Raw genomic sequence first — 11675 nt, 5'->3', positions numbered from 1 at the left:
TCAAACTTCAAATATGTGCGGAGCCTGCTACACATGCGCAAAATCTAGTTGCTAGGAGACCATGACATGAGTGACAGGTTAAAAAATTTAAACAAATAAGTGTTCAAATGTGTGAGCAAAGTCTTTGTTCAAATATTTGTTTCTGGCTGGCTTTTTAATTTTTTGTCATTAACTTTTGTCTTACTTTTATCTTAATTTGTTATTAACTTTTGTCTATATTCTAGTAACATGTTTGAGTGTAGCAATATACTAAGTTTTAAATACGCTAGAAGCTCTATTTCTACTCCCTAGAAGCGTCCCTTTGTTCCAATCATTAATGGTTCTACGTCAATGAAACTGTTTACGATTAAAGTCAAAGGACATGGTTGTTATACGAATGTGAAGCCGTTGGGAAATAGCTGACCCTTGAATAATGGAAATGAAGTCCACATCGAATTCGGTTGAACATTAACAAGTACATTTCATTCAGTGTTATGTGGGTATATTCATACAAATGTGTGCTTAAAATAGTTATTAGTTTCTGAAGCATATTATTGTAAGTTGAAATATATTCGCAGTCATGTGAAAAGTTAATATACGAACCGTACTAGACAAAGTTTTCACCGCTCTTATTATAACCACGTTTCATTCGTTGTTAACGTTGTTGTTAGAATTTAATGTTTATAGTTATTCTGTTAGTTAGATTCTGACTAGTATTAGTACCCAACATTTAGACGATAAGATCATCTGAAAAGGTCATGTGAACGATAATGATGATAGTTTGCATAGAATTATATTTAAATTCCATTAGCAAATTGCCTAATTTATATTCGAAAGTAAAAGTGGTGGCAGCAATCAATTTCACCTATGTACATGTAAAGTCAGATTAAACATGCACAGCTTACGGCCCTAGCAGACTTTAAGGGACGATTCGTATTTTGGCTATTACATTGATGCTGCGTCTAGTTTTGGCGACTTGCTGCGTTCGATCGCGGCATGGACAACGTGCGTTCTAGCGATTGTATTAGTGCATCGAGTGCAGTTGCTGCATCGAACGTCCAACAAAAACTGTGGCCAGAATTCCAACGTATATGGGTTGTAGCGTTTGTTCGCTGCTACCTTCCTAAGCTATAGCTTCGATCGCCGTTACTAAAAATAAAATGTCTATTCTGTCCCATAGATAAGTTTATCCCAACCACACAAGTGATTCTAAGTATCATCATGTCGGAAAACCTTTTGCAATCAAATAGAGTGCTACATCTCTACCTCAATGTATCTTTTCTCAAATTAATTTTATTACAATAACACGTCAACAATCTATCTAATTGATATGAACAGATCTTTTGAAGTTGGCGTGGTGAATTTTGGCGACACTACCACATCTAACTTGACTGGTTGTGGCAGGCATTTTCATAAGGTGTATCAACTAAGTCCTCAAACCTAGCAACGTATCTATGGCCGCTGTCAGGTAGGACTGCAATAACCAATTTGGAGTAACAAATTCATAAAAAACGTACTTATTCATGAAAGGAACAGTTCTAAGGAAGTGTTATTTTTTTGTAAGCTGTGTCAGTTGATTTGATGCATCGTTATTTTAGTAAACAGGTACCAGAACAGCTGTCAGAAAGTGTTTTTAAAAATTGCGGCAATTTAAGTACTTTGAATTGAAATTGAAAATGCATGTAAAATCGCTCTTTTTGTATCTAATTCACTCCAAACAATTATAGTATACGGCGCCTATACGAATGAGTTTATGTAATTTACCATATTCCTTTTGTCATGTAAATGGGAAAAAATATTACATTTCCTCTCGAATAAGTTTAGTGCTCATCTCACGTTTGGGGATACGTACGAGAATGTAGACACATGTCTTAGTGTTATGATGTGATCACGATCGTCTTATCGCTTCCCAGGTCTTGTCCAATATAACACAATCTTACTCCACAACGTATCATATGTATTTTTAAAAACAAGATATTCGACTGAGTAAAGTCTTATACGTTGTATGCGCTACCCACGCATTTTATTATACATAATTTTACACACTCAAAGTATGTACTAACATTACGTTATTTTATACATTTTATTTCCGAGAAAATAAGTAATATCTGGGAGCCTGGGGGTCTATTAAAGTATATCAAGCACTATAAGCCACAGCCTATAAGATAATGTATAATATGTATCATATAAATATGCCTACATACATATAAACTGGACACATTTATGAAAAATATTTATACGCCATACAAGCACTCTTCTCGTCCATTTTACTGCCTTAAAAATTACAATTAATTATTAAGTACTCCATAATCTAGTAATGTAGTTATATAACGCTAATACCTTACGATCTTGCCATTTAGCATCTATTTGCGCTGTGCAGGTTTAAACGACATGTTAAAGCAGTAAAAGATGGTAAGAACAAACATAAATGGCATAGGTTTTTTTTTTTTTATAACATAAGAGTAGCAGACGAGCACACAGTCCACCTGATGGTAAGTGGCTACTGCCGCCCATGGACATCTGTAATCAACCCTAGATAGGATTAGATATTCCTACTTGAGGTCGGTCACAGATGCGCCGCTACCCCTGAGGACTAAGCTGGAACACCTCGGAAAAGTCTGTCTCCCTTACCACACCCTTCAAACCGGAACACAGCAGCGCCTAACACTGCTATTATTAGGTAGAAATAGGTGTGGCGGTGGTGCCGCCGGAGTCGAACCACAAAGGGTTCTACCACCTTAAAAAGGCATCACTGCCACACTTATTTCTAATGTGAACTAGTTCTAGAATTTAGTTTTCGGTCAGTCCTCAGGGGTGGCAACGCATGTGTGATCTTCTTCAAACATAAACCCCCGTTTGATATGGAATTGGCAGTTTCAGATGTTATAGGGCGAATGTGACTATTTACCATTAGGTGGATGTTTGGTTACCATGCTCCGTTGCTACGTCAATTTTTGAAATATAACAAACGTACTCTCCGTACTAATACGCTTCATAACCTTTTCAGATCTTTATAGCCTTTAAGTATTTTACGTAGGTATAATATACACATGATACTTAAATTTAATGTTACAATCACTATTAGTACCTAGACAGAGGTCAGTCATTATCTGTTAAAATAATTACGGTAGTCGACCCATTGCCCGTGCCCTTTATGTAAAATATATCTTTAGTACATGAATTTAGAACATTATCGGGGAATTTATACATTTTTATATGTAACATGTACTCATGATTTAGATTTTCTTTGCTCCCGATATTTCTACCCATTACATGGATCGTGGTCACGGCGAAACTATTTTGTACATATTTAAATTCAATTTCGCTTTTTTCAATTTATTTTTAAATGATTAGGAAACTATACGGTACGCTCGTGGTAATCTGACATTCGTTTTGTATGGCAATGACAGATTAAATAATTTATAGGACTCGAGAGTACTACCTATTTAGTTTTTGAAAAGTACGCTATAATCCGACAGTAACAAAATGGTGTGCTAGAATCGTTCCCTCTAGAAGTAGAACGACGGTGGTAGAATCCCCTGTGCACGGTAGAATCCCCGCGATACACCTATTTCTGCCTAGTAAGAACAGTGTTAAGCGGTGTTGGATCCACTGTGAAGGCTCTGCTTAGCCGAGGCGTTCCAACTTAGTCTTCAGAGACCACATTTGTGCAACACATCTGTGGCCGTCTTCAGGTAGGAATATAATCATATCTGAGGTTGATTCCAGATGTCTTCATATACTACTTCAGTAATATAAAATAAAGTATGTAACATAAGCACGACTTTTATCGACAGGAATGTTTTTTCCCACCAAAATTTTCTCGAGTTTGTTAGAAATACCCTTTCTTCGGTAAACTTCTTGTAGAAACTATGGGACATGGGTAGAAGGAATAGAAAACATCTGAGATTGATCGTATAAAAACCAAGTACCTCATCTTTTTACTCTCACTGTCTTTGAGCCAATCTTGTCTACTCAAATGTTCAATCCATCAATCTTTTGTTCGTTTATTTATTGAAGAAAATGCTTCGCCTCGACATAATCTTGTAATATTTTTTTCTATTATTGTATAGGAATTTTCTTTCACACCTAAAAAGCTTGTATAAAATCCGTAGAATTTGGCTGATATCTAACCAAAAATAAATATAGAAGTATGTCAATGAATAGTTACGTCTTTATTTTCAGATGGATGGACCTCTAGTGTCGAGTAAATAAACAGAAAAAAAACAAATAATTGGACATCCGTTGACGTTTAAAAACAGTTTCATATGGATCAGTATCGAGTAAACAGCATTTAAATTTGAAGCAATTTGAAGAATTTGATTCATTTATATCTTTAGGCGTAGAGGATGTCAGACCCGTGCCGGGGTAGACAAAATTTCTTCTGTACATTATGTAGATCAGGTCAGGATCTCTGTACAGGTTGTGTCTATCAAAATATTGAATAAAAATATGATTTTGTCCGCCACGGCTCGTGTCTGATACGTTGAACGTCTGTAGATAAACGAAGCGTGACATCCATCGCAAACTAAATAAAACATGGTTTTCTATAAACACACTAATCTAACAGATCAGTCAACCACTATGAAAAACGTCCACATTTGTCACGATTTATCGACAGACATACGATACTGTTGGTTCAATTTCCGTGATAAAATGTTTGCCTGGGAGACTAATATTTGTTTGGGTCCGCGCTTGTAGGTACTTCGTAGCTGGAGGTACTAGCAGGTAGCTCATCTAGCGAAGCCCTCCAACATGAATATCCAATTTCTTCATATGGAAATTTTCAAAGTTTACTTGTAAACTTGCTTGCAAAAGTGTTTGAAAAGGCAATTTATAGCAAAATAAGTTTATTATTTATCTACAGTTTTATATATAGACTTAAGTAAGTTTTGCCGATTTGTTTTGTTACATTGCCGATTTTGAATGTTTTATAATTAAAATACGAATGTTCATTATGTACCATAAGTATATTTTTTCAAAACATTTATGCATAATCTTTAAAAAATATATGGTATCGTAATACTCGGCCTTAGAGCCGGTTCACACGGCGCGTTGCGTCAGCGTTGCGTCGACGTAGCGCTGTCACTGCGTCGTTTTACATACTAATAATCATAGTGTAGACACGATGCGTTGCGTCGACGCACCGCATACGCGACTGAACTGCAGCGCCCGGGGCGGCGGGCGGGGCAGTACTCATAGCGTCGCCGAAGCGGCAGCGTTCAGTTGTTTATGCGTTGATAAGGAACGCACACGCAAGCTGATCTCGCTTATTTTTACGTATTTTGACGGTGACGTAGTAATAGCAGCAATGCCAGACGTCTTTTCTGATCCATGCTTTCTATAGAATGACTGCGACGATTACTTTAAATGCTCGCCGCAATGGTGCGTCGCCGTTGCGATGACGGAGCGTAACGACTACGTCGTAGTAACGCTGCGTTGGCGCAGCGCCCGTGTGGCCGGCTATGCGTCAAAACCTTTGCGTATCGACGACGCAACGCAACGCAACGCGCCGTGTGGACTGGCTCTTATTTACAGTTTTAATTAGACCAAAAAATAAAACATAAAAAGTCTCAGGAATATAATATTATTCATGACATAATTGAGTACATAGAAAAATTAAACACGATATATTAATAAAATATTAAATTTTATGAATGATTTTTTTTATCACAGGAATTTAAGCAAAGTTTATCTGACAGATATTAAAACATAACCAATCGAAATTTAAAGGCAGTACGTGTCGCACCACCTACAACGAAGGGTTACATAGGCACGAATATACGTTTTATCAGCACTTTTTTGGATTAAACCGTACGTGTAATCCGTACACTGTATCAAACCGTTACGTGGTCTCTCTGAAATGTCAGAAATACAAACCTGCAACACAGCCACACTTCACTTAATGTTAATTAAATTGGATTGCTGCTGTACTCCTGTTAGTTATTTATAGACTGCAGTGCAATGTATTTGGAAGTAAGATAGCTTCGTACGTATAAGTCGCGTAATTAAAATGTATTATAAAATGACGGGTTATATATGTTATAAAAAACGAACGCGTAGTGAATTGAAATGCTGTCATTTTGTATTTGATTTTTTACTGACACTAGTTAACCATACAATTACGTAATATAAAGTAGGTAGGTAAACATTAAAATAGTGTGTTCCCGATATAACTCAATAGGTAGTTTATTAATCGAAAATCAAAAACAATTTCAGTTATTTGATAGGTAAATTAAGAAATACCATATTTTCCTAAGTAAAACAATAAAACGAGATAAACCAAAGAAATCATAACCAAAAAATATGAAGTTAACGTAACTCGTTATTAAAATAACAGAAAGTAATTAATTGCGGTAAGCTTAACGATATCTTTCAGAAAATGTTTGCAATGAAACGTCAAAGGGGGAAAATTAACGGCGCTCAGAAAATATATTTTTAACAAGCTTTCCAAAAAGCGGTCCATGTTGTTTCTTTTCATGCATTTTTAATTCTTACATTTTTTGAAATTGGAGGAAGACAAGTGCCAGTTTTATTTCTTACTCCCTTGATAAAAATACGTGTTTCCATATTTTTTAGGAATTCAGAAAAATAATAATTAAATTGTAGCTTAGCAAATAATTATGCAATCCACCTGATGGTAAGTGACTACTGCCGCCGATGGACATCTGTAATCAACCCGCGATAAAATTAGACTCCTATTTGAATACGTCAGAGGTTTTGCTATCCGTAAGTTGAAAAGCCTCTAATAAGTATGTCTACTTTACCACACCCTTCAAACCAGAATACATCAGTGCTAATTCTGCTGAATAACTAGAATGTTAACTCTACCTATTAGGCAGAATTAGGCAGACATGCCGAAAAGGCAGAAGTGTCAGACCAGTGCCCTTAGTATGAGTTATTACGTTTTGACAAAAATGACTGTTTTGGTATTTCTTTACGTATTTGCCCATACATATACAATCAGCGCCGCTAGCGGATTGTATCAGAACTGATTAAAAATATATGGAAACAAGTAATTAATTTAAAAAATCAAAAAACCCGACTACTCCAAAATTGGTGAAAATCGGTGAAACCGTTTCGGAGGAGTACGGTAACTTAAACGAGAATTTTATATAAAAGATATATAATGTATGTGTAATCTCCTCTTAATTTCCTTTGTTTTGACATCCTACTCGATAGGTTTGATGAACTTTTTTTAAAACGTGTTACTATTTCGTGAAAAGGTCCACCATTTCCGGTCTATAATATTATATATATATATAGGTCATTATTTTACCTCGTTAGAGGTAGGTTTCATTATTTTTATCCAACAAGCCTGATACAAAATTTCATAGTGTTTGCTTCAAAATTCACGGTTGTTCAAATGTACTTTTAACCCTTATTTTACCCTCTACAGGGTTGATTTTTCGGATGGGGATAAATAAGTGCGTTCTTGTTCCTATCCAGAAAGCCAAATACAAAATTTTATAGTAGTTGCTTCAAAATTTAAGGATTTCAAAAAAACTGTTTTCCCCTATTTTACCCTCTTAAGGGTAGAATTTCCAAAAGGCTTTTCTTAGTACTTATTCACGCTATATAGAGAACCTATGTGCAAAATTTCAGAACTGTAAGGTCCTTAGTTTAGGCTGTACGTTGATATCTGAAAAATGAAAAAGTCATTTAGTTAGTCAGTCAATCAGTCACCTTGCTGTTTTATATATATACAAATATGTTTTTATAATCTCCGTTTAATTTCCTTTCATTTGATACCCTACTTGATAGGTTCGGTAAACTTTTTTTTTACATGTGTTACTATTTCGCGCCAAAAATCCGCCATTTTGTTTTTTTTTACTAAGACCTATCTAAGGACACTCGGGTCATTGAGACAAATAAAATGACACCTTAACTGTTGAAATTCATCCAGCCGTTTGTTAGATCGGATCAAATAAAGAAAGACAAACATACAAGATACGCGCGAAAAACATAACCCTTCCGTGGCAGTCGGGTAAATACTCGTACGTATACAAAAAAAACAGTAATTTTTGTCAAACGTAAAAACTCACACTAAGGGTACTGTGGACACTGCCACGTCACCAAGGGCGTCAACCCTTCACCAACATCTACCACTATACATAGAAACAAAACTGTTCAGTGAAATATGGCCTGATAGTGACACAGGACTTTTCAACATGGAATAGGGCACGATAATTAAATTACTTGCAAAAAAGGAAAATTTTATCACCAATTTTGCCAACGAAAATTTCATATTCCTACCAAACGGCTTTAGGCACCACTTCGTGTCTTTCCCGCTGTTGGTCGACTTTCACCCTTATTTCGGTATTCTTTGCGTTTCGAAAGAAAATTGTACGCCAATTACTTCCGTGTAAATTCTTGTAGAGTTTCAATTTCAATTTGGTTATTAACGGTTTATTTACGGACCTTACATCTATTCCCATATTAATACATGGTTTTATGCGGTTATAACCAACCTCAATACTACTCTAATCTTACCTGGAGTTGAGTACATGTCCAAGGGCGACAGGGCCACGTTACCTGTTCGTTTACCACTTCTACCTATGTTATAAAAAATCTAAATATATATGAATATTACATTCTATACTATATATGAATAGTTATAAAGTGCAAGTTTATTCCTTTATAGGAAAAGCTTACAGGTAATCGTTACGTGCGGCGCCAATTTCTAGAGATATAGGGTGTCAAGTTGCCAAACATATAGAGCCCCGTTAACCACTATCTGTGCCAAAATACTACATATAACAATATACATATATACACTTTCTATGTTATATGCTTCATGTACCAACATACCAAAATCGTAGGCCAATGGCACTAATAAATATGAGTGCATAAATATTCAGAAATTGAACAAAAACCTTTTATCGTTTAGATATCGTTCTGGCCGGGACGTACAAGTACATAACTGTAACTATTCGTCCGATAACTCTTATAAACCGATAACGAAAATAACTGTTATTTTTTAATCACAGACAGGCGTCTACATTTTAACAATTCGTTAACATTTACTCGTATCATACAAACTTAAAGTGTAAGTTAACATAGTTTACTACACACAAACAGTAAAACAGCCGGTACTAGAATAAATAGGTTTCTTATGAAGAAAAACGACGATAATATTTCCACAAAGACAAAAACAAATATGAGATATCAATTTATTTAAGCAGCGAAACCTTACAACATATTTTCTTTTCTAGATCCCTAACGGGAAAGCTAAGCGGGATATATTTACGGATTGAAAGGTACCAATAACCCGTTATATATCCGGCTCAATCATAACAATATTGGGATCTACCAAATTGTTTTTTCTTGGTCATTCATCAATCATGGCGAGGGAATATCTCCGGTAACCGAGGTAACGGATGAACCATTTTGGCTATTATACCTTTATTTTCGTCCACATACAATTAATTAACAGAAATTGAATAACTTTGATGACTGATTCTGAATATTAATTTAAATATTACTGCAACCATATGTCATATATATCACACGACTAAACGCAGATTACTTCGCTGAACTGGAGAAACCATGGAGTCATTCACTCTTTGGCAGTACCCAGCAGTACCAATGTAATGCTTCAATGCAACTTGATAGAGGTACGTGCCCATAATTTTAGCCGTAACAAAAATTTATCAGAGGATTTTCAGACTCAAAGGAATGTTAAAAACATACAAAAAAAATCACATGAAGCGCGTTGAGTTTACATTAAAGATTCTGCCATTAAACTCCTACCGCAAACCACCATACAGTATCGTCAAAAACTCCAAAAGTTTGAATCGAAGCGAAGTAAAACGTTCCGTTCGATATCGTTAAAGCCAGTTTTGACTTATCGCTTTGTCGTTCGTTTCGTCTCGTTTCACAAGTCGTATCGTAATTTTGAAATTTATTTATTCAGTTGCTAAAAAAATTATGTTTTTCCAACAAACGCGTCATAGTTAAATAAAACTAGTTACTGTGAACGAATAAAAGATTTATGTTCGCTATTGTTTTAATGTCTCAATTTACGATGTATTAACATTCCACCACAAACAAATTAGTATTCAAGGAAAAAAATAAAAAGATCGTAAATTTTTACATTAGTTGATTGAAGCGTGGAAACAGGGCTAATGAAAATGCTTTTGCTAAAGTTCAGAACAAAATGCAATTGACACATTTAAAACCCAACCCAGTGTCTAGTCATTTTGGAATTACAGACGAACACTTCATTAACCTATACATACATTTATACTATACTAAATTATATCTATATGTATAGATATTGTACTTGAATCGTTAATATGCATATATTTTTTATTGTAAAATTTTCACAGCATTTGTACAATACAACTTAATTTAATAATTTAATTTGACGTCAGCTTTTTTACCAAATACACACAGTTCATCTGTACATCTGTTCACGACACATATAAGTGGCTAACACAAATGGACGTCAGTAATAAAGTCTAAATAGGATAGGAGTCGTACGTAAGGAGGGTCGCAGAAGAATGGATATCCCTGAGGACTGAATTAAAGTCTAGTATACTGGTCTAACTGGCCAAATTAAACCAAAGTATTGTAGTAATTAACATTATAGTCTTGTTGTAAGGAAAAGGTGCGGCGAAAAAATGTTGTTATTTCAAAATTCGTAAGGTACTCTTCAAAACAAGAGCAAATAAGTCTTCAAGACGAGCGAGCTACATCTTAGACGTCTTCAAGACTAACCTACAACTGGCATTAAGGTCAAACGTAAGTCTATTATCCATAGAATAACAATAATACATTACTCTGAGCTATTATCAATAAAAAGGCTTCATGTCAATCGCAAGATTTACATCAAAAGATTTACTGGAGCCGTAAAAAACTTGTCATAAAAGGTGCGTAAGTGATACAGCACTCGGCTACAAAACGAAAGTGCCGTGACGTCACATCAAAGAATTTTGACAGCTTCATAAAAATAGATAGACAAAGCATCTCGAATAAATATTGAAGAATAAACAATTCTTCTGATTTGCGTAATGTATACGAGTTACGTATACATTACGCAAATCAGAGACTTTTACGTGGTTTAAACAGTTTTTGTGATAAATGACGCCTTATAGGATTTTATGGGCGAAATGGTGTTTTTGTTTATAGGCCACAAACTCCCAGATCAAATCAAATCAAATCCTTTTTTTTAATTAAAAATAGGTTCTTAACTTTTTTTAATGTCAATACAACTACCACCACTTCACAGGGTGTTTCGTTATGGAGAAGAAGCGGCGAAAGAAACTCCATTACACACATCTTCTAAAAAAAATGTTTTTTACAATGTTAAACTTAACCTAATGGTACATGTGGAGCTGTAACTATTTTAGACCACACCGTTTTGTCATTCAAATAATCAATTAGTTAATAGTACGCTTTTTTACATAGCGTTTGTTTAACGACGTGAGCTCTATTTCTGTGAGTGATCTAAACCAAAATCTAAATTCATTACTCAAATAGATATCCGCTTTAGCATGGACCGAACCTAGAACTGACCGTGTATCAACTCGATATGATTTCGATATTATCCCGGGGGGATCGAACCCTTTTTCCGAACCGACTGAGCTATAAAACATATTTAAGCCTAAAGAACTCGGTTAATGTCGAAAATTCCTAAGATTATTTGGGCAAGTATTTCAAAATATTAAAATATGCTTAATTGCTTACCAATC

Source organism: Epargyreus clarus, unplaced genomic scaffold (assembly GCF_041222505.1).
Source record: "Epargyreus clarus isolate Ecla_fem2 unplaced genomic scaffold, WU_Ecla_fem_2.2 ptg000021l, whole genome shotgun sequence".
Lineage (NCBI taxonomy): Eukaryota > Metazoa > Arthropoda > Insecta > Lepidoptera > Hesperiidae > Epargyreus > Epargyreus clarus.
This window is presented reverse-complemented; position numbering follows the sequence as displayed.